Here is a 24,076-nt window from a genome sequence, read left to right as displayed (position 1 = left end):
CACATATTTTGATTTCTTAGGTATTTGGAATTCTTTCTACTATCTTATTTAATATTTTCAGCTGTTATTATCTTATTTTTTCTCTTTCCTGATTGATTATGAATTGAATTGTTTTTATTTCATTCTCCATTATTATGGAAATTATATTATTTCCATGATGTTAGTGCCTAATTTTGTGCTTCAAGTGTATATATTTCATTAAGCAATAAATCTAAAAGATAACAATTATTTCTGCTGGCCCCAGGGCGGGGGGGAAATGACTGTAGTACACTTTAGTTCTGTTACCATCCCTCCACCATTTACATATTTTATGTCTAGTGTTTTAATTATATGTTGTTTTCTTTCTTGCATTACTGGATGTAGTTTTTTTAAATGCTTTAGAATGACCCATGTTTTTTCTTGTTTCTCTGCTAACCATTTTTTGGTGCATTGTAGAGCTTCCCTTGGGGGAGCATTATCTGTCTTCCTGAAATATATACATTATATTACACTGTATTATTTATGTAAGCAAGTCTATGGCACCAGTGAAGGTATCATAGGGCTTAGACAAAACCCACATTCTTCCTTTTTCTTCAATCGTCTTGACTCGTGCGGGGTTTCACTTCTAAGTCTCCCCTGACCCTGGACTCGACTCAAGTATCAAAATTTCTCATCGGCAGAACCTCCCAAGACATTCATACTTACTTAACAACCTGTTTTCAGGCCCTCTTGGTTTTTGGGCCACAGAATTTCTCTTCCTTTCTTAGGAACTTGGGTTTGTATTTTAAGACGTATTTGTTGTAATTTTCCCGTCAGTTCTGGGTATTGGGGAAGAAAAGGATTTTTTCAGATTGTATCATCTACTACTTTGCTAGAAATAGAATTTCCTATTTAAATGTGCTACTATTTCCTTAAAATTTTTTAAAGTTTACTCACTTAAAAGGATACTGTTTAAAACAAAAGGAACAAATAAATAATTGTAGCAAAAAGCACTATGGCCCTAAGGATCTTGTCCCAAGGAAGAGGGCAAATGCCAGGGCAGGGAAAAGGGAATTGAGTCTTGAACAGGCAGTGAGATCTAAGGCCCAGGAAAACAGAATGCTGAGATGAGGGGAGTAAGGCGCTAAGGACCAGGAGATACGGAAAGAGAGAGTGGGAGAGAGCGAGGGGAGAGGGAGGGGGGAAGGAGAGAGGGAGAGGGAAGAACAGAGGGAAAGAGGGAGGCCCAAAGGAGAGAGGGCCCTTGGATGCCGAGGAGACCCGGAAACCGGAGAACGGGGAGAGAGACGTGAGCTGGGGTAAAAGGTAGATTACGGTCCAGATGGAGGGAGAGACTCCGAGGATGTCTGAATTTAAGGGATGGAGCCTGAGAGAGCCATATGTTAAGGGAGCTGTTTGTCATCCTGGAATAAAGAGGCCATTAGAGGTTGCTTTGGACTCAGATGCCGGTCTTTGGTTAGCTGTTGCCGAGGTGACAGGACAGCCCAGCACGTGAAGTTGGGCCTGCCGGACACCTGGGGCCCCTGTATTCACCCAGGGAGCAGGACCAGTGCAGGATGCTGGGAAGCAAGCAAAGTAAATCGACAACAAAATCCTTAACCTCTAACATCCCATCAGTTCAGTTCAGTCAGTCAGTCATGTCCAACTCTTTGAGACCCCAGGGACCGCAGCACGCTAGGCTTCCCTGTTCATCACCAACTCTGGAGTTTACTCAAAGTCACATCCAGTGAGTTGGTGATGCCATCCAGCCATCTCATCCTCTGGCATCCCTTTCTCCTCCTGCCCTCAATCTTTCCCAGCATCAGGGTCTTTTCAAATGAGTCAGTTCTTCGCATCAGGTGGCCAGAGTATTCAAGTTTCAGCTGCAGCATCAGTCCTTCCAGTGAATACTCAGGAGTGATTTCCTTTAGGATGGACTGGTTGGACCTCCTTGCAGTCCAAGGGACTCTCAAGAGTCTTCTCCAACACCACAGTTCCAAAGCATCAATTCTTCAGCACTCAGCTTTCTTTATAGTCCAACTCTCACATCCATATATGACCACTGGAGAAACCATAGCCTTGACTAGATGGACCTTTGCTGGGAAAGTAATGTCTCTGCTTTTTAATATGTTGTTTCGGTTCGTCATAGCTTTTCTTCCAAGAAGCAAGCATCTTTTAATTTCATGGCTGCAATCACCATCTGCAGTGATTTTGGATCCCAAGAAAATAAAGTCTGTCACTGTTTCCACTGTTTCCACTGTTTCCCCATCTATTTGCCATGATGTTAACATCCCACAGATTGATATAAAATTATTTCACTACACCTGAGAAGAACAATCACTGCATCGCAGTAACTAGCATTCCATGGACAGTATATTACTGAGGCTTGTAATGACAATACTGGGAGCTAGTATTTATTTACAGTTGAGCATAATTTTGGGCAAAGGTGATTTGCTGTCATCCTCATTTCTCTTTATTTTAGAAATGAGAAAGTGTGATATCTAAGATTTGAAGAACGTGTGCAAGGCCATGAATAGCAAATAATGATACTGTCGTTAGAATGTAGGTCTTTCCTTAAAAAAGCAAACAAACACAAAATCTAGGTCCTTATTATCTTGAAGCTTATAGGCTTGTGGTTGTTATTTTTCTTTTTTACTCTGCACACGTACTTTTAACAACTATTGAAGTTTTAAAAGACATAAATAGGAAAAAAAAGTAAATTCAATGCTAACATGACTTCAGTGATAAGACCCATGAAGACCCAGACTGTATTTAGAAAGTTTCCCAGCCTGTAGCCTTAGGGACAGACCAGAAATCTGACAAACTCTGGAGCTTTGCATCTTGAGGTTTCTGTATAATAATCCCTCTTTTCCTCTGAGGTCCCTACACTGCAATGAATGAGGCTGAAAAACCCCAGATGGAGGTGTGTGAGTTTGTACAGGTGTCCAGTTGTCTCTGAAGAAAGTGTGTGTAGAACGTGTTAGTCCTCAGTTGGATCTGCCTCTTTGCGACCCCATGGACTGTAGCCCACCAGGCTCCTCTGTCCAAGGGATTTTCCAGGCAAGAATACTGGAGTGGGTTGCCATTTCCTTCTCCACAGGATCTTCCTGACCCAGGGATTGAACCTGGGTCTCATGCATTGCAGGCAGATTCTTTACCCTCTGAGCCACCAGGGAAGCCTACAGTTGTCTCTGTTCAGTTCAGTTCAGTCACTCAGTCGTGTCCAACTCTTTGTGACCCCGTGAATCGCAGCATACCAGACCTCCATGTCCATCACCAACTCCCGGACTCAGATTCACGTCCATCGAGTCAGTGATGCAGTCCAGCCATCTCATCCTCTGTTGTCCCCTTCTCCTCCTGCCCACAATCCATCCCAGCATCAGAGTCTTTTCCAGTGAATCAACTCTTCGCATGAGGTGGCATAAGTACTGGAGTTTCAGCTTTAGCATCATTCCCTCCAAAGAAATCCCAGGGCTGATCTCCTTCAGAATGGACTGGTTGGATCTCTTTGCAGTCCAAGGGACTCTCAAGAGTCTTCTCCAACACCGCAGTTCAAAACCATCAGCTCCTTGGCACTCAGCTTTCTTCACAGTCTAACTCTCACATCCATACATGACCACAGGAAAAAACATAGCCTTGACTAGACGGACCTTTGTTGTCAAAGTAATGTCTCTGCTTTTCTTTTTTATTTTTTTACTTTATTTAATTTATTTATTTATTTTCCAGATTTAATATATTTATTTATTTATTTATTTATTTATTTATTTATTTTTACTTTACAATACTGTATTGGTTTTGCCATACATGAACATGAATGTGCCATGGGTGTACATGTGTTCCCAATCCTGAACCCCTCCTCTCACCTCCCTCCCCATACCATCCCTCTAGGTCATCCCAGTGCACCAGCCCCAAACATCTTGTATCCTGCATCGAACCTAGACTGGTGATTCGTGTCTCCTATGATATTATACATGTTTCAATGCCATTCTCCCAAATCATCCCTCTCCTTTTCCCGCAGAGTCCAAAAGACTGTTCTATACATTTGCGTCTCTTTTGCTGTCCCACATACGGAGTTATCATTACCACCTTTCTAACTTCCATATATATTCGTCAGTATACTGTATTGGTGTTTTTCTTTCTGGTTTACTTCACTCTGTATAATAGGTTCCAATTTCATCCACCTCATTAGAACTGATTCAAATGTATTCTTTTTAATGGCTGAGTAATACTTCATTGTGTATATGTACCACAGCTTTCTTATCCATTCATCTGCTGATGGACATCTAGGTTGCTTCCATGTCCTGGCTATGATAAACAGTGCTGCGATGAACATTGGGGTACATGTGCCCCTTTCAATTCTGGTTTCCTCGGTGTGTATGCCCAGCAGTGGGAATGCTGGGTCATAAGTCAGTTCTATTTCCAGTTTTTTAAGAAATCTCCACACTGTTCTCCATAATGGCTGTATTAGTTTGCATTCCCACGAACAGTGTAAGAGGGTTCCTTTTTCTCCACACCCTCTCCAGCATTATTGCTTGTAGACTTTTGGATCGCAGCCATTCGGACTGGCATGAAATGGTACCTTATTGTGGTTTTGATTTGCATTTATCTGATAATAAGTGATGTTGAGCATGTTTTCATGTGTTTGTTAGCCATCTGTATGTCTTCTTTGGAGAAATGTCTATTTAGTTCCTTGGCCCATTTTTTGATTGGGTTGTTTATTTTTCTGGAATTGAGCTGCAGGAGTTGCTTGTATATTTTTGAGATTAGTTGTTTGCCAGTTGCTTCATTTGCTATTATTGTCTCCCATTCAGAAGGCTGTCTTTGCACCTTGCTTATAGTTTCCTTTGTTGTGCAGAAGCTTTTAATTTTAATTAGGTCCCCTTTGTTTATTTTTGCTTTTATTTCCAATATTCTGGGAGGTAGGTCATAGAGGATCCTGCTGTGATTTATGTCAGAGACTGTTTTGCCTATGTTCTCCTCTAGGAGTTTTATAGTTTCTGGTCTTACATTTAGATCTTTAATCCATTTTGAGTTTATTTTTGTGTGCGGTGTTAGAAAGTGTTCTAGTTTCATTCTTTTACAAGTGGTTGACCAGTTGTCCCAGCACCACTTGTTAAAGAGATTGTCTTTAATCCATTGTATATTCTTGCCTCCTTTGTTGAAGATAAGGTGTCCATAGATGTGTGGATTTATCTCTGGGCTTTCTATTTTGTTCCATTGATCTGTATTTCTGTCTTTGTGCCAGTACCATACTGTCTTGATGACTGTGGCTTTGTAGTAGAGCCTGAAGTCAGGCAGGTTGATTCTTCCAGTTCCATTCTTCTTTCTCAGTGTTGCTTTGGCTATTCAAGGTTTTTTGTATTTCCATACAAATTGTGAAATTATTTGTTCTAGCTCTGTGAAAAATACCACTGGTAGCTTGATAGTGATTGCATTGAATCTGTAGATTGCTTTGGGTAGTATGCTCACTTTCACTATATTGATTCTTCCGATCCATGAACATGGTATATTTCTCCATCTATTAGTGTCCTCTTTGGTTTCTTTCACCAGTGTTTTATAGTTTTCTATATATAGGTCTTTAGTTTCTTTAGGTAGATATATTCCTAAGTATTTTATTCTTTTCGTTGCAATGGTGAATGGAATTGTGTCCTTAATTTCTTTTTCTACTTTCTCATTATTAGTGTATAGGTATGCAAGGGATTTCTGTGTGTTGATTTTATATCCTGCAACTTTACTATATTCATTGATTAGCTCTAGTAATTTTCTGGTAGAGTCTTTGGGGTTTTCTATGTAGAGGATCATGCCATCTGCAAACAGTGAGAGTTTTACTTCTTTTCCAATTTGGATTCCTTTTATTTCTTTTTCTGCTCTGATTGCTGTGGCAAAAACTTCCAGAATTATGTTGAATAGTAGTGGTGAAAGTGGGCACCCTTGTCTTGTTCCTGACTTTAGGGGAAATGCTTTCAGTTTTTCACCATTGAGGATAATGTTTGCTGTGGGTTGGTCATAATAGCTTTTATTATGTTGAGATATGTTCCTAGGTTGGTTATAAGTTTTCTTCCAAGGAATAAGCGTCTTTTACTTTCATGACTGCAGTCACCATCTGCAGTGATTATGGAGCCCCCCAAAATAAAGTCTGACACTGTTTCCACTGTTTCCCCATCTATTTCCCATGAAGTGATGGGACCAGATGCCATTATCTTCGTTTTCTGAATGTTGAGCTTTAAGCCAACTTTTTCGCTCTCCACTTTCACTTTCATCAAGAGGCTTTATAGTTCCTCTTCACTTTCTGCCTTAAGGGTGGTGTCATTTGCATATCTGGGGTTACTGATATTTCTCCCTGCAATCTTGATTCCAGCTTGTGCTTCTTTCAGCCCAGCATTTCTCATGATGCACTCTGCATAGAAATTAAATAAGCAGGGTGACAATATACAGCCTTGACGTACCCCTTTTCCTATATGGAACCAGTCTGTTGTTCCATGTCCAGTTCTAACTGTTCCTTGCTGACCTGCCTATTGGTTTCTCAAGAGGCAGGTCAGGTGGTCTGGTATTCCTATCTCTTTCAGAGTTTTCCAGTTTATTGTGATCCACACAGTCAAAGGCTTTGGCATAGTCAATAAAGCAGAAATAGATGTTTTTCTGGAACTCTGTTGCTTTTTCAACATCTGATACAGCAGAAGTTGGCAATTTGATCTCTGGTTCCTCTGCCTTTTGTAAAACCAGCTTGAACATCTAGAAGTTCACCATTCACGTGTTGCTGAAGCCTGGCTTGGAGAATTTTGAGCATTACTTTACTAGCGTATGAGATGAGTGCAATTGTGTAGTACTTTGAGCATTCTTTGACATTGTCTTTCTTTGGGATTGGAATGAAAACTGACCTTTTCCACTCCTGTGGCCACTGCTGAGTTTTCCAACTTTGCTGGCATATTGAGTGCAGCATTTTCACAGCACCATCTTTCAGGATTTGAAGTAGCTCAACTGGAATTTCATCACCTCCACTAGCTTTGTTCGTAGTGATGCTTTCTAAGGCCCACTTGACTTCACATTCCAGGATGTCTGGCTCTAGGTGAGTGATCACACCGTCGTGATTATCTTGGTCGTGAAGATGTTTTTTGTACAGTTCTGTGTATTCTTGCCACCTCTTCTTAATATCTTCTGCTTCTGTTAGGTCCATACCATTTCTGTCCTTTATCGAGCCCATCTTTGCATGAAATATTCCCTTGGTATCTCTAATTTTCTTGAAGAGATCTCTAGTCTTTCCCATTCTGTTGTTTTCCTCTATTTCTTTGCATTGCTTGCTGAAGAAAGCTTTCTTATCTCTTCTTGCTATTCTTTGGAACTCTGCATTCAGATACTTATATCTTTCCTTTTCTCCTTTGCTTTTCACCTCTCTTCTTTTCACAGCTATTTGTAAGGCCTCCCCAAACAGCCATTTTGCTTTTTTGCATTTCTTTTCCGTGAGGATGGTCTTGATCCCTGTCTCGTGTACAATGTCACAAACCTCCATCCATAATTCATCAGGCACTCTATCTATCAGATCTAGTCCCTTAAATCTATTTCTCACTTCTACTGTATAATCATAAAGGATTTGATTAAGGTCATATCTGAATGGTCTAGTGGTTTTCTCTACTTTCTTCAATGTAAGTCTGAATTTGGCGATAAGCAACTCATGATCTGAGCCACAGTCTGCTTCTGGTCTTGTTTTTGTTGACTGTATAGAGCTTCTCCATTTTTGGCTGCGAAGAGTATAATCAAATTGTCTCTGTAGGTTCTTGGAAATACTGAAGTGAGCCTCTTCCCCAAGCCCCTGACTTGCATGAGAGAGCACCAAGTCTTCACCCAGACTGCATCCTGTCCAGAGCAGAATCAGTCGTGGCTTCCCGGCCTTTTGTCAGTGGTGTCGTTTGTGACTCTGGGCGGAAACCTGGAGACAGCCACCGAGATCTTTGGTCTGAAGTCCAAAGTTAAGGTCTGGAGAAAACTTGCAGGAAATTGGGACAGAAAGCTGATGGGGACTGCAGCTTATCTAGATCTTGTAGTTCTATGGTCAGAGTGGACATATATAAAGAGGTGTTACGTTTCATGACTGAAAATGAGTGTAAGGAGAAGGTCTTACCCAAATTGAAGAATTTTCTGAAAGAGTGTGTTTCATTGAACTTAAGGAAGATCGCTCTTGTGGGCAGAGTTCTCCATAGTGTGTAGATGCCACTGACCTCCTGCATCTTGGTTGTTGCTCGCTTTAGAGTGGGACTGGGTTCATGGACCCTCTAGTGTCAGATTCTAGTCAGAGTGAATGGAATCACACACATAAATCCTACCAGGTCATTAGGAAGCCGGGATTCTGAAGGGAACAGATGTCAGCCATTACAGATCAAATCATTGCAGAAAGATTCATCCTTACTTTCAAAACACTTTCAAGTTTCATTTTCTTATTAAACTTTTAACTGAATCTGGTCCATATGTTTCTGTGTCTGTGCATAAAGTCTTGATTTTATTTTGTCAAAACATAGAAAAGATAAAGCTATAAGAAATTCTTAATATTTACGTTTACTTTAGTGATATAAAGTGAATGCTATATATATAATTTTAGCATTATTTGCCATATATTAAATAATATTATTTAATAACATTAAATATTAAAAAATATTTAGTTGTGTTATCACACTTATAATGTTAGTTTATAGTTAATTGTATCAGTTACTTATGTATGGGTTTATCTAATGTAAGTTCCTAGTTCCAGAAAAGTGGTCAGGTTTGCATCTCAGGTATGAAAAAGGACACTTGGAAACATAGCAAGAGCATGTGTGAGGAAGTTGAGGGATTCAGAAGGGTGTGAAAAAGGGGAAGTAAGATGATTATTTGCTTCCCTGGTGGCTCAGAGGATAAAGCGTCTGCCTGCAATGCAGGAGGCCCAGGTTCGATCCCTGGGTTGGGAAGATCCCCTGGAGAAGGAAATGACAGCCCACTCCAGTATTCTTGCCTGGAGAATCCCATGGACAGAGGAGCCTGGCGGGCTACAGTCCATGGGGTTGCAAAGAGGTGGACACGACTGAGTGACTTCACTTCACTTCAAAGTACTAATGGGCTTCCCAGGTGGCACTAATGGTGAGGAACCTGCCTGCCAATGCCAGAAACTTAAGAGACTTGGCTTTGATCCCTGGGTCAGGAAGAGCCCCTGGAGGAGGGCATGGCAACCTACTCCAGTATTCTTGCCTGGAGAATTCCATGGACAGAGGAGCCTGGCAGGCTACAGTCCATAAGGTTCCAAAGAGTCACACACGACTGATGGCACTTAGCACGCACAATGTACTAAATAGATAGTATATGCAGACTAAATAAAGAACTGAAAGTACATGCAGACACTATCTACTGTCTATCTATCTCGATTATCTGTCTATCTACCTGTCATCTGTCTCTAGCATCTATCTCTCTAGCATCTGTCTATATCTATCTATCTGTCAGTCTATCTATCTGTCTCTCTGTCTATATCTGCTTTGATACTATCACTAACCAGTATTGAGGACTTCACCATGTGCACTAGTTCTGTAGAGCTGACTTTACTTTTCTGTTTAGCCATTCATTCATTCACTCATTCATCCCTTTCCAGTCATTTATTGAGTGCCTGTTATATGGAGGTACCATACTTGATGCCAATTATATGGTGCAAAGCAAAACCAACTCATAGTATACATGTAATATTAGGATGCATATATGCGTCTGAGAAACGAGACTCAACCTGCCACTCCTGCCTCTCAGGACTGTGAGGGAACAGAATGAAGGGTAGCTGTGCTGCATGTTTATAACTCAGCTACTGCACACAAATGTCAAGAATTCAGTGAGTTTCTTTGTCTTTGAAAAGTTATTCTTACATCTCTCGCAGGTCAGATTACTACATAACGTATGACACAACACCTTTCTTTTTTTTTTATTATCCGGATTGTGATTGTTAATATTTAAGTTTTCCACTTGACTGGGCTTTATGATGAGCTGAATGAATGTATGTTGGCTTGGAGAAGTCCAATTTCATTAGTGTGGACATTTTCAGAGTCATGCCCCTGGACTGTTGGTATTCTAATGGACATTAACTGTCTGCAAATTGCCACATACAGGTTTGAAACAGGCATATTAAAGGATAAGAAGAGGAGACTCAGATAGCAGGGCTCTGAGCTTTACCCTTCCAATAGAGCAGTTTTACTAGGATTTGTTTTATTAATTCAAGACTTATATCATTAAATATAAAGAGGAAGTATCACTGCCTTTAAAGCATATGTTAGACCAAATGTGACACAATAATTTCTAGTGCTATGATCTGGAGGAAAAAAATTAAAATATGAGATTCAGTTCTAATTCTTTAGCTATTAAGTATTTTTAATTCAGATAGTATCATAATTTGGCCAGTGGTTTGTCTATTATGTTGCAAGTCTTTGGTATGATACATTAGGAAAAAATTCTATTTCAAAGAAAAAAGAAACTTGCAGACTCCTAGGTCTATGTTGAGCTTAGATGGTCTTTTTTCCTACTGCATATTTTACTTATGAATCATGCACTTGGTGTATGAAGTAAAAGAAGTGCTTGGGATTGCTTTTTAGCACAATAGCTTTACACAGTATGATACAGACTATGTAAAATAATATATTTTATTTTCAAATTCATTGCTTTAGCATACATACTTAACAGATTTCATACTACACTTGCATGTAAGAATTAAAGATTTTAAAATTAAAAAAATAAATAAAAAATAAAATAAAACAATATGGTAAAAATTGTAAAGGCTTTTTTTTTTACATTATCATTTTTTAAGACAATAATCACTTAGAGCTACATTTCTTTACTCATTTTTAAATCTGATTACCTGATTTCAACCAGGGCATCATAAAACGCAGACACAATAATGAAATTGGTATAATCAGCACTCACTGACTGAATGCATAGAACATACCCAGTTTAGTGACTCAAAAACCCTAGACCTTGAAGGATTCTCAGAAGACCTTATGCACTAGCTTCCCATAATTAGTGGAAATGTTTTCTAAGTTATTTGCATCATCCAAAATAATTGGTGATCTTTGTTCCTTTGTAAACTAAAACAGCAGTTATATCATGAAATCGCTTGTGTGTCCATCTTCAGCTTTCTGACTTTATCATTTTGTGACTCGTTTATACTATTTCATGGTTCATACATGATATGAGAAAGTATTTATTTTTTTACTTTTTTTTTTTTACTTTAGTTTGATTTGCTATGTTTCAGGTATACAGCAATGTGATTCAGTTACATTTATATGTATGTGTGTGTGTGTGTGTATATATATATATGCACGTACATGTATGTATATGAGGGGAATGGTTTCCATGTGGCACTAGTGGTGAAGAACACACCTGCCAAAGCAGGAGACATCAGAGACATGGTTTTGATCCCTGGGTCAGGAAGATCTCCTAGAAGAGGGCATGGCAACCCGCTCTAGTATTCTTACCTGGAGAATCCCATGGACAGAGGAGCCTGGAGGGCTACATTCCATAGAGTCGCAAAGAGCTGGACACGACTCAAGCCACTTAGCATGCATGCACTCACACATATATATGTGTGTACGTATATATGGGTATGTGTGTATATATGCATGTATGTGTGTGTATCTATGTATGTATGTATATACAAACACGTATACATGTATGCATTTTTTCCTATTCATTTCCATTATAGGTTATTGTGAGATATTGAATATAGATTCCTTTGCTTTATAGTTGATCTTTGTTGTTTATCTATCTTAGTGTGTGTTTGTTAATCCAGACTCATACTTTATCCCTTCGCTACCTGCTTTCCATTTTGGTAACAGTAAGTTTTTCTTTATCTGTGAGTCTATTTCTATTTTGTAAATAAGTTCATTTGTATCACTTTTTGGATTCCACATAAATTATATCATATAATATTTGTCTTTCTCTGACTTACTTCACTTAAAATGATCATTTCTACTTGCAGCCATATTGTTAAAATTGGCAAAATTTCATTTTTTATGACTGAGTAACATTCCATTGCATATATGTACCGCATTTTCTTTATCCATTCATCTGTGGATGGACACCTGGGTTGCTTCCATGTCTTGGATATTGCAGACAGTGCTGCAAGGAACACTGAAGTGCCTGTATTGTTTTGAATTATGGTTTCCTCTGGAGTGGGATTCATAGATCGTATGGTGGTTCTCTTCAACAGCCGTACTGTTCTCCATAGTGGCCGCGTTCCCACCAACAATGTAGGAAGGCTCCCTTTTATTTTCTAATTTTCAGTATTTACTGAATATTGTACACACACCAGCTTTTGTTGAACAGTGTGTGTGTGTGTACACAAACATGTATATTTGATTGAATTTATGATAGACTGGAAATACATGTGTATATAGTTAGTTCATTATTTATAATCACTAAGGTCCTTTAATGTTTCTTAGAATAAATAATAAACAAATGATTGATTTATGTAGTATTTGAACACAATAAGTATACTCTTTCTACCTCATTAACCACCTAGTTCCCAAATCAAAAAGTTGGAAGCTTCCCTAGTTTTAACTCTTCCCAGTCCTCTTTCTAACACTTTCTTTGTAGCATTATCAGCCCCCACTAGACTTCTGGATGTTCTTTCCCTAAAGACCTCCCCACATGACATTTTAACCTCACAGGTACTCTGTGTTTGTCTTGATACACTGTGGCCTCTTGCAGGACCCAACTAGTGTGTTACCTGAGATTTTTTCATTCCTCCCACCTCCAGAAACCAGTGATTACCTTTGGGAGACTTAATCCCTCTCATAAAGAACTTGTGTTCAAGTCAGTCATCGAGTAATACAATCAATTTTACTTCCTAAACAGAACTCCTGATCACAGACTGCAGATTGAAGAGGATAGATATTTTTATTCGTCTCTAATTGCCAACTGAAAGCTACCCAAATTTTGTAAGAAGACTAAAACTTTTATCTACTATGAAACTAGGAGACAACAGCATCCTTAAATTATAAACTACAGAAAATAGCTTTCAAATTCAGTGAAATCTGTACTAAAAGGAGGAGAAATACCAAGAGTAGATGCTGACTTATTCAGCTACTGAATGTCGAGTTCTCTAAATGACACAGCCTTAAAAAGCCTAATGAAAATGTATACTCAGATCTGTGGGAATTAGAGAACTTCTAGACCTGGGACATCCTGAAGCAGTGTTTCATACCTCAGAGGAGCAGCTGACATCTGCTCAGAGGAGAAGCCTTGCTGGTCTGCCAGGCTGTCTGTCACATATAGCCTGTCAGGGAACTGTGAATAGAAGCAAGTTGGAAAAGACTACTCAGTGTAGTTTGCAAAGAAATGAATCGCTGCAGCCCTATAACGCATACTTCTTCATTACTCACCAAGTGGAGATGTTGACACCACCACTAGTCCTGACGACTCTAAACTTATTCGAAAGTAAGGAGTGGACACAGCCTGTGCAGTTGCAGGTGTGACAGAGTAGCTGGTATCAGATGGATATCTCTCCCACAAAGTTGCAAAAACTAAACCAAAACAGACGAACAGATAAAAAACAATTTGACAGCGCTTATAAGCAATATAGCAGAGAAAGTAACTGGAGGGGCTGCAACCCTTGAAAGAAGAGAAGGACACAAAGTAGTGCCACATGGACCTCTTTTCCTCTGGAGGGACTTTGCAATCCAGTGACACAATTATTCAGTTCAGTTCAGTTCAGTTGCTCAGTCGTGTCCAACTCTCTGTGACCCCATGAACTGCAGCACGCCACGCCTCCCTGTCCATCACCAACTCCCGGAGTTCACTCAAACTCATGTCCATTGAGTTGGTGATGCCGTCCAACCATCTCATCCTCTGGCATCCCCTTCTTCTCCTTCCCTCAATATTTCCCAGCATCAGAGTCTTTTCAAATGAGTCAGTTCTTCGCATCAGGTGGCCAAATTATTGGAGTTTCAGCTTCAGCATCAGTCCTTCCAATGAACACTCAGGACTGATCTCCTTTAGAATGGACTGGTTGGATCTCCTTGCAGTCCAAGGGACTCTCAAGAGTCTTCTCCAACACCACAGTTTAAAAGCATCAATTCTTCAGCACTCAGCTTTCTTTGTAGTCCAACTCTCACATCCATACATGACTACTGGAAAAACCATAGCCTTGGCTAGACAAACCTTTGTTGACAAAGTAATGTCTCTGCTTTTTAATATGCTGCCTAGGTTGGTCATAACTTTCCTTCCAAGGAGTAAGCATCTTTTAATTTCATGGCTGCAATCACCATCTGCAGTGATTTTGGAGCCCCAAAAAATAAAGTCAGCAACTGTTTCCACTGTTTCTCCATCTATTTGCCATGATGTGGTGGGACCGGATGACATGATCTTAGTTTTCTGAATGTTGAGCTTTAAGCAAACTTTTTCGCTGTCCTCTTTCACTTTCATCGAGAAGCTTTTTAGTTCTTCTTCACTTTTTTCCATAAAGATCGTGTCATCTGCACATCTGAGGTTATTGATATTTCTCCTGGCAATCATGATTCCAGCTTGTGCTTCATCCAGCCCAGTGCTTCTCATGATGTACTCCGCATATCAGTTAAATAAGCAGGGTGACAAATTATTTGAGTCCTACACTTGTTTGGATCAATATGAGCAGGGTGACAATAAAAATGCCCCCCCAAAAAACCCTAACAGTACATTTAATAGGTGGGTTTAATGGCATATTAAAAACAGCAGGACTGAGAGTTAGTGACCATGTCTGTGGAAAGTATATACATTCACACGAGAGCAAAGAGAAGCTGAAGAACAAGTCAGAAGTGGAACAAGATGGAAAGGGGGCCTGAAGAGTGTAACCGAGTCCCAGGAGGAGAGCAGTGGCAGAAGCAAGACCTGAGTCCTGGAGGGCTGGCTGAGAACTTTGCCAAAGTAGTGAAATATTACGTTGTAGTAGTGATACATTACATTGTAAATCCAACAGCCATTCATAGTCTCAGGATAGAGGGAGAGAAAAACAAACCTAGCAATATTATGATCTGTGTGCTGAGAACTAAAAATGATTTTTCTTAAAATAATCCTGGGGAGGGGAGAAAGATATTATGTTCAGGAAAGAAACAGTGAGACTTTGGCTGGAAATTCAGCAGATGTTATCAAAGCCCCAAACCCATGGAATGACTGAAAAGAAGAATGCTGGAGGAAAAAAGAAAAACATCAGAAAAACCTACTGTTTATGCTTGGTACATACTGCTGCTGCTGCTGCTAAGTCGTTTCAGTCGTGTCCGACTCTGTGCGACCTCATAGGCGGCAGCCCACCAGGCTCCCCCGTCCCTGGGATTCTCCAGACAAGAACACTGGAGTGGGTTGCCATTGCCTTCTCCGTGGTACATGTTGCCCAGTGAAAATATCCTTCAGATAGTGCAAGGATGAATGGATGAAATTTCTAAGAATTCATCACCAGCCAACCTACCCTTCATGTGGAAGGAAAAAGTCCCCGGTTGGGAGTAAACTGGAGGAAGAAATAGGGAACACATGGGATGGGTAGTAAGAATAAAAGTAACAGTAACAACATATGGGAGAGAGTTAGCAGTAATAACAGTAACAACAAGAGTAACAAATCTGTTGTGTTTTTATGTGCCAGCAACAAACATTAAGACATGAAATTTATAAAATACATCAATACAGTATAATTAGAAACATGAAATGCCTAAGAATAATTCTAAGTAGGTAAGCTAATTAGAAATAAACCGAATGAATATGAATCGATCAATAATATGTAAGCCCTCAATACAAAGAGTATTTATAGGCTCATAGATAAATCCAGTTGTGTGTGAGTGAAATGCAGTAAGAATTACGCAGACACAACTACTTCAAAAGGTCTATCTGAGGGATCAGATGTAAATAGCGATCTAACCTGAGCACATCCCTTGGTTCTAAAGTGATACTGCTGTCAAAATAGGTCCAGTAGATATGCTTATATGGAATTTGACACTGGCCTGTTATCAGTCCCAGAATTTTAACTCCTAGAAATTATGAGCGAGATGCCTGGGCGTTTCTTGATCAGCAAATTCCTTTTGTGTTGACCATTCATCATTAACAACTTGTATATTGATCCAAACAAGTGTAGGACTCAAATAATTTGAGGAGACTTCTGCATATTTGAAAACATACAGTGAATTTGTATGTATTATAGCCATCTTTTCATATGCCTCAAATTACTTATCCTTTTTTGGCCTTCCGGTAGAGTCATGGTAGTCTTCTACCTTCTTCTGTTGTGTCCAAGATACAGAAATTGATTATAATTATTTTTAGGCTAAATTTATTATTAAGAGTGGAAATCGTCGTTACATAGTGTCTCATAAGCTTTTCTTAAAAGTTGCCTTACTTTCTGAAAATGAGAAGCTGTATCAGGCCCATTTTTTTTTTTCATTCTGTTCTGAAATTACATGCCAGTCATCTTATATTAGAATAAGGAACCAGAGTATGACAATGAGAGGTACAGGTTGGGTTCCTTATGTGATTGATCTCTGGGATGTCTATAGGTAATGCAAAGTCTTTTTGTCGACTTAGGGAAAGTGAACTCACAGGGTTCCAGGTTCATTTTATCAGCCTTTAAAAAAACACTTGATTGAAATGAGTTTCTACATTGCCTACTACCGTAATTTCATTGGTTCTATTAGTACAGTGCACACTGGTATGTACTATACCATATATGAATTCCATATATATTTTACAATTGATGGCATTTTTCTTTCTCAAAATACATAAAATTTGATGTGTCTTAATATTGAACATAATTGATTTGATTTGTTTGGCCACTAAGTTGTGTCCAACTCTTTTGTGACCCCATGAACTGCCAGACTCCTCTGTCCGTGGATTTCTCAGCCAAAAACACAGGAGTGGGTTACCATTTCCTTCTCCAGGGGATCTTCCTGACCCAGGGATCAAACCCGCATCTCTTTCATTACAGGTAGTTTCTTTACTGCTAAACCACCAGGGAAGTCCTATCGATTTGATTAAGTGCATATAGATTATTCATTTTAACAGAAAACCCAATTCTAATCTTGCATTAATGTAATATTTGTCAGTAAATGGTTCATAGATCTTTCTTACTATATTATGAAGATCTCCATTAAATAGAGCTAGTTAGTTAAAGTTCTGTTTTTTTGTTTCACTTTCGACTTACTGTTTACAACTACAATAAACCAGAGTAAATAATTTACTTTCTTCAAGCCTCCTACAGTTTAATAAATTCACCCACTTTCTGGTTTTCACTATCCTTATTTATATTTCAGGTATTTTACTGTAAGAAATTATTTCCTTACTTTATTTAATAAATAAAAACACATCTATTATCTTGAATATGTTGTATATTTCTGTCACTTTTTATAGTCTAAAAGGAACCATCTGTACTAATTGCAACTTTTAAAAATTTTAATGGAGTATAGTTAACTTCGTAATGTTGTATTAGTTTCTGCTGTACAGCAGATTGAATGAGTTATATGTATACATACATCCCCTCTGTTTTAGATTTACTTCCCATTTATCAACTTTTAACCTCAGCTTCTATTTGATAGAGAAAATCTGGAGGTAGAGAATTGAGCATAACAGTTTGTCCATCATATACAAGCAATTTTGCAGCCTAGCAAGTAGCAGCACATATAATAAACATCCTACAAACAACCCAATCAAAAATGGGCAGAAGACCTAAAGATATTTCTCCCAAGAAGACATATAGATGCCAAAAGACACATGAAAAGATGCTCAAAGTCATTAACTATCAGAGAAATGCAAATTAAAACTACAAAGTGGTACCCCCCTCACACCAGTCAGAATGGCCATCAGCCAAAAGTCTGTAAATAATAAATGTTGAAAAGGATGTGGAAAAAAGGAGAACTCTCCCACACTGTTGGTGGGAATGTTAATTGGTACAACCACATGGAGAAGAGTATGGAAGTTCCTTAAAACCTAAAAATAGAACTACCATATGACCCATCAGTCCCACTCTGGACATATATCTAGAGAAGAAAAAAACTCTAATTCAAAAAGATACATGTAAAAAAAAAAGATACATGCACCTCTACAGTGTTCATAGCAGCACTGTTTACAGTAAGCAAGACAGGAAACAAGCTAGATATCTATTGACAGAGGAATGGATAAATAAAATATGGGGTGTGTGTGTGTGTGTGTGTGTATATATATATACACACACACACACACACACACACATATATATATATATATATAACACACAGGATTACTCAGCCATAAAAAAGAATGAAAGCAATGCCATTTGCAATAACATGGATGGAACTACAGATTATCATACTAAGTGAAGTCAGAGAAAGACAAATATCACTTATCATCTTATATATGAAATTTAAAAGTACAGGTGTACTTATTTGTAAAACAGAAACAAACTAACAGACATAGAAAATAAACTTACGGTTACTGAAGGGAAAGGGGGAGGAATAAATTAGGAGTTTGGGATTATGGTACATATAGCACAGTTCAGTAGTTTTAGTATATTCACAATTAGCTATGCAACCATCACCACTATGTAACTTGAGAACATTTTTTTCATCTCCCAAAGAAACCCATAACTCTTGGCATATACCCCTCGCCCTGTTCTTCTAGCCCGTGGTGATCACTTATCTACATTTGTCTCTTGATTTGGCATTTAATTTAGATGGAATTATACAGTATGTGAGCTTCCCATGTGGCGCTAGTGGTAAAGAACCTGCCTGCCAATGCAGGAGATGTAAGAGGTGCCGGTTCGGTCCCTGGGTTAGGAAGATCCCCTGGAGGAGGACATGACAACCCACTGCAGTATTCTTGCCTGGAGAATCCCAAGGACAGAGGAGCCTGGTGGGCTACAGTCCATAGGGCCACACGGAGTCAGACATGACTGAAGCGACTTAGCACACATGCACCCATATAGAATGTAACCTTTGGTAGCTGACTTCTTTCATGTAGTATAATGTTTCCAACTGTGTAACATGTGCCATTCATTTTTATGAGTAATAATATTCCATGGTATGGATAAAACACATGTTTCCATTCATAATTTGATAGACATTTGGGTTGTTTCCTTTTTTAAAGTGTTATGAATAATGCTGATCTGAATGTTCCTATGTCCGTGTTTGGATATGTTTTCAATTCTCTCATGGATGTATCTCTCACGAGCTTCCCTGGTGGCTCAGAGGTTAAAGCATCTGCCTGCAGTGAGGGAGACCCGGGTTCAATCCCTGGGTTGGGAAGATCCCCCGGAGAAGGAAATGGCAGCCCACTCCAGTATTCTTGCCTGGAGAATCCCATGGATGGAGGAACCTGGCAGGCTACAGTCCATGGGGTCGCAAAGAGTCGGACCCGACTGAGGGACTTCACTTTCATGGATTATCTAGGAATGAAATTACTGAGTACCATGGCAACTCAAAGTTTAATTTAACTCTAAGCTTTGTTTAACTAAACTGCCAAACTATTTCCAAAATGACTGCATCATTTTACACTGCCACCAGCTGTGTATGAGGCGTCCAGTTTCTTCAGATTCTCGTCAGCGCCTGTTAGCATCCCCTTTTTGCTGTAGCTGTCCTGTGCTTACAAAGTGACCTCTCATCATGGTTTTCATAGAGCTTCTTTTAAGCCAAATTTATCAAACTTGTTTGCTATCTCAAATAATTCACTTTGATTGTGGATTCAGATTCTTATATTAAAATTCTTTTGAGTCATCCATTTCTTAAAAATGGCTTTTTCTTGAAAGAGAAGCATTTTCACAGTATTAGAAGTTCAGTTTCTTTTTTCCCCCTGGAAATTCTTTAGTTAACTGCATGAGAACTATGTCCACATAGATCAATCAGAGCAGGAGCTCTGTTCAGTTGATATCTGTCTGCCCAGATCAGCATTCCTAGGGTACAGAAAGTGAGAGACTTCTTTCACTAATTGAAAAGACTGTTTTTTTTAACATGCAAAGAAAACTAGTAGTTACAATCCTACCACTTGACATAGATGGAAATGGACACAGAAACCTAATCCCAGAACAGGAAGGGCTATTCTTTATTATGGACATTTTCTTGAATGATATGAACTTTTGTAGCTCACTAACAGACAGAAAAACCAGATTTTCTGTCATCTGCCACCCAGCTCTCAATACACCTCTGAGATTTTTCTATCGACCCGATTTCATCTGTAGACAGACCCTCTGTTGTTGCTGCCACTGGCCACAGACAAAGCAAAAGAAGAGCCAGATTCACCAGGAAGCAGAACCAGCAGCAAACAAAACAAGGCCAGAGTTAAGAAAACAAAACAGAAATTGAAAGCAACGTTCTCTTGTCTCTTGATATTGAATTCAGAAGCCAGAAAAAGCCATCACTGGGCTCAGCATTCACGGGGCGCCCTGCCCAGAGGTCCAGCAGATGTCCATCTGGGCGTTTATACAGGATCTCTGACACTCTTGAAACATAATCCCCAAATTTAAAACAGTTGTCAGAAAAATATATAGGAAATGTCAAAATTTTAACTCATTAGTGAGCAAACCAACAGAGAGACAAACTGGTTCCTCAGATGACATGCATATAGACACAAATATATAGTCATTGGGGAAAAAAAAAGAGAATGCTGGAGCATTGTCCAGTTTGATCCCAACTGGATCATGTTCTCTAGGTCAATAAAACCCTATTCTTTGGAGTTATCCTCACTACCAGGTAGTGATCATTTGCTCCTTATAAGTTCTTTTCAAGTTAACATCTTTTTTATTGTTCAGTCACCTAGTCATGTCCCACTCTTTGGGACCCATCTTCATAGCATCTTTTACAGAGTTGTAACAATTTTGAACCATAAGTATTATAAGAGTAAGTAATAAGTCAATAAATATTCCATTCCCTCAGAGAGTCAGATGCTTTTATGCCCTTGAGGTTCTTAGGAGATAATCCTTAAACATGGCATTAAGAGGTAAAGCAGTTTTGTTTTGTTTTCCGAATCTCATTTCCAAGTTTAGATTTTTCCTTTCTTAACAGGTAGGAGGCAGGTATCACTCTGAGAAACTGGGTAAGTGGCATGCTCTTAATGTAATGTGCTAGGAAAAGCAGTTTTTTCATTGGGTTGAATACATTTTTGAGAGTCTTTTCAGACAAACCCCAGCAGTTCACAAGAAAGGTACATAAATTCAGAGTCAAGGCCTGCAATGAGGTGGGAAAAAGCCATGAAAATTGGCAGAACATAGAAGAAAGTAAAACTTGGAGCCAGCTGAGACACCTAGAGAGTCGGTCTCCCGAAGTTACAGTGTGGGGAGCAGGGGTCAAGAACTCCGGTTTTAGTGATGAAAGAGAATGAGGGTCTTGCCAGGAGGCACAAGGTGGGAAAACCTATGAGACCAGAGTGTCCCAGGATCAACAGACATCAAATGCTTTGTCTAATACACAATGTATGAAGATGTCAGAAGGATGAGGACTGAAAAATAGTAGGATTTTGCCATGTGGAGTCATTTTTTGACTTTGATGAAAGGAAAAGGCAGTATGGATGAAATGCTGGTGACAGAGCCTGGTTTTGCTTAGTTTAGGAGAGAATATATAGAGAGAGGACATACAGCCCAGAGGTTTCAGCACAAGGTCAGTAGCTAGGGAAGGTCTTCCAAAGAAGGAAGGAGGGGTTTTTGTTTGTTTGATCTTTAAAGATGGGTTGTGTCAGCCTGTTTGTATAGTGAGAACTCACTTATTCAGTTTCAATTTAGGGGCTTCCCAGGTGGGTAAAGAATCCACCTACCAATACAGGAGACACAGTTTGATCCCTGGGTTGGGAAGATCCCTTGCAGGAAGAAAAGGCAACCCTCTCCCGTGTTCTTGCCTGGAAAATTCTGTTGGCAGAGGAGCTTGGCGGGCTACAGTTCATGGAACTGCAAGGAGTCAGACACAGCTGAGCAAAGGAACGAACTTCCCTTACTCAGCAATGGGAGGAATGCTGCAAATGTTTAGTGTGCGCTGATATTAAGTATCCAAGTCGTACTGTGACTGGTACAAAATATAAAATACAGGGGTGGGAGGCAGTAGTCGGTGCTTGACAGAGACCCCCAAAAAGCTTTATAAGGCAAAAGCCCCTTAGGGCATCTTGAAGGACTCAGGCACATCTACAGGACAGGAATCAGTTTTTGGATGATGGAAGCAGAATAAAGGAGAAACAGGCCAACAGAGGTAAATCTGTGCTAAGACTCTGACGTTTCCTTTGGTTTAATTGATCTGGCTGGTTAGACCCAGCTCCACGCCTCTCCCTTCAGTTAGCCAACAGAATTGAAAATGCTCTAACACGTTCCATTGAACATATGATGCTCTAGATTCTTCAGGAAACTATTCAGATCACATAATAATGATTTTTGAGCCCCTAAACAAAATATTTTATTTTTTGAGGAAAAAAAATGTCTTACTTATTCATAAACTTACTTTTAACATAACTTCTTAAATCACCCCCCACCAAAAAATGGTAATTGTTTACTGCACAGATTTATCTGATTTTTTTCAGAATTTTTATTTGTTGCCATCGTAGAACATTTCATTGCTGTAATTAAATATCCAAGAAAAATTTGTGAATCTTTGTCATTCATTGGATACATTTTTATAATAGAACTATTATAGAAAACACCTTCCTGTTCTTTCAAACTTCTCTATAACCTAAATAACAGCATCTAAAATTTAACAATAGTACTTTTGTGCAGTGATTTTTAAAATGCAGTTTGAGAGTTGTGATATGGTTCTGTTTTGGTGAATCATGTGGAGAAAAAAGGTGTGTGTTGGTTTATCTGTACTTTACAATAAAGGTAAAAATACAATCACTAGAAAAGACGATTTCAGTAACCACTGTGGGGAGTGTGCTGAGGAGACTGATGAGAGATGAAAAACTATGGGTTTCTCAGTCGCAGGTGTTTGCTTGAAGATGGGTATTATAGTGGTGAAATTGACCAAATCCTGTCATTTCTGTATATCCTTCGGCAGAATCGTGTGAATAAAATAGTAGAGAAACCAGACACTAAGAGAGGACTTGAGCAGGATCACAGAGTTAGGAAATACATTCAAACAAATTGGTGAGGACACGAAATAAATTGGCCATCATATTTATCTGAAAAGGAAGTCCACTAGAGTTGGGTATATAAACCTCTCAGAAATCAGTGTTAAATTGATCATATGTAAAACTGTCCTTTTCATGATTGTAAAAAGAGACTGACTGCATAACATGCGTAGCGAAATTACCAGGTTTGCGAATCGCTTTAAAAAGCATTTGGCTTGATGAAAAGGTGATTAGAATAAAGGGAAGCAATATGAATATCTGAATGCTGTCACGTGAATGTCGGCATGGACCGACTCAAGAAACACAGCTAGGGTTTACCATTCCCAGTTATTCTGGTCAAACCAGGTCTCAGTGTCCGCTCACAGCCTCTGAAGGGACCCTAAGGTCCAGACAGTCCTCTGTTTTCCCTGCCTTCTGAGCCCCCACACCAGTTTTCCTTTCTGCTGAAATGCTCATTGTGTGTGTAACCACAGACATGTTACATGATCACCAAGGCTTCCTGTTTTATTGTTTCTCATCATATTAGGGTCTGTTCTGGCTTGTATAAGAAGTGTCATCATTTAAGCTATATTCAGTGATATCTTTAGTATTTCCAGACAAGAAATAGAAAGTCCAGATGGTGGTAAAGGTCATGGGAGCCAGTTTTTGCAGATATTTTGAGGACACATAAAATAAGAGGGCCATTTCAAAGATATCAAACAGGCATTTTTTGGACCAAAAAAGGGATAGTCTATGTCAATAATGGAAAAGCATAAGCAACACAGTTAAGACAGAAAGAATCCTACTCCCCTGGCCCTCTCTGCCCCGCCTTCGACTCTAGCTCATGGACACACCTTTGCTTGGGCAGGTAGAGAAGTCTGTCCATTAACCTTCTATGGTGCCTGAGCAGAAATTCATTCATTTGGGAATGAAGTCCAGTGATCTTGTCAGATACACTGAGAAAAGCTCAGGACACAGACAAGTAAGTTTTGCAGAAAGGAATGAAAACGGGGACATCTGGACCCGGAACCTGTGGGTTTGAAGATTCCAAGGATGAAAATGAGAGAAAACTTGTGTGGAGGAGATAGACCAGGAGGGGCTAAGCAAGGAGAAGGGGAGAGGCTGG

The 24,076-nt window shown here is 39.3% G+C and overlaps 1 protein-coding gene and 1 non-coding gene across 26 annotated transcripts in view; both read left to right on the top strand.

Annotated features, from left to right (window-relative positions):
• Positions 1–24,076, top strand: part of RIMS1 (regulating synaptic membrane exocytosis 1) — a 244,073-nt gene that overhangs the window by 144,894 nt on the left and 75,103 nt on the right. The window lies entirely within an intron of this gene.
• On the top strand, positions 8,823–8,894 carry TRNAC-GCA (transfer RNA cysteine (anticodon GCA)). Its single transcript has one exon. It is a non-coding gene; the product is annotated as a tRNA-Cys (tRNA).

The sequence above is a fragment of the Ovis canadensis genome, chromosome 9 (genome assembly GCF_042477335.2).
Source record: "Ovis canadensis isolate MfBH-ARS-UI-01 breed Bighorn chromosome 9, ARS-UI_OviCan_v2, whole genome shotgun sequence".
Taxonomy (NCBI): Eukaryota; Metazoa; Chordata; class Mammalia; order Artiodactyla; family Bovidae; genus Ovis; species Ovis canadensis.
The sequence above is the reverse complement of the archived record's forward strand: the minus strand, read 5'-3'. Positions and strand labels throughout refer to the sequence as shown.